Source organism: Palaemon carinicauda, chromosome 15 (assembly GCF_036898095.1).
Source record: "Palaemon carinicauda isolate YSFRI2023 chromosome 15, ASM3689809v2, whole genome shotgun sequence".
NCBI classification, from domain to species: Eukaryota; Metazoa; Arthropoda; class Malacostraca; order Decapoda; family Palaemonidae; genus Palaemon; species Palaemon carinicauda.
In genome coordinates, this window is record NC_090739.1 from 103,406,258 (window position 1) to 103,407,002 (window position 745).

Below are 745 nucleotides of genomic sequence, written 5' to 3' on the forward strand. Positions count from 1 at the left end.
GTGAAACATGTTAGTATTTTGCATGCCATCCTTGCTCAGGGGCCATGCTAAGCTTGTCTGCACCATTACAATTTTGTTATAAATACCGTTGAAGCAGGTACCTTGCCCCTCTTTACTGGCCCATGTCAGTTACACCTCTGACCCTGTCTGCTCTTAAATGGTTGTTGTTACCCAATTGTCCTTTGGTTCGGAGTCAACCCCAATAGTTGGACTGTGGTGAAGGCGCCCATAATTGCCGTTCATGCTTGTCTTTAATATCTGTCCCAAGGCTTTTTCGGGTGTAACATGGGGGGTGCAAAGCCAGGGTTGGGCTTGCAGGTTGACCTTTGTGAGGGGTGCAAGGTGCCAACATCTAGGTGGGGAACAGCTTGTGACAGCTATAATCTTTATGCCTAGGTGCAACCACTAAATCGGCTCCCTGCCTGCAAGGCTCAAAATTACCAGATCGAGCATTCTCACAGAAATCCTTTTTATTCTTCATAACTAAGCAAACCTGAGTTCTAGTACCTGATTAGGAGCAATTGTAGGTTATTTTCGTCATCTTCACTATCTAACCCAAGTCCTTCTCTCACATTGTATTCGTAAGGCAAACAAATGAAAGGGCTAGTAGTGCTACTTCCATGGGAGACCGATCTAGCAGGCAGGTAAGAGGATATGCAATAAATTGCAATCTGGTGAGAGGGTACAAAATGGATCATAAGCAACCACCTGAGCAGTTGGAGTTGCAAATTATTATTATGTACTT

The 745-nt window shown here is 44.6% G+C and overlaps 1 non-coding gene across 1 annotated transcript in view; it reads right to left on the reverse strand.

Annotated features, from left to right (window-relative positions):
• The window catches only part of LOC137654846 (U6 spliceosomal RNA), a 107-nt gene extending 6 nt beyond the window's left edge, over nt 1–101 (reverse strand). The window contains exon 1 of the small nuclear RNA XR_011046725.1: nt 1–101. This exon is cut by the window's left edge and continues 6 nt beyond it. This is a non-coding gene — a small nuclear RNA (U6 spliceosomal RNA).
• Nucleotides 102–745: the final 644 nt, after the last annotated feature.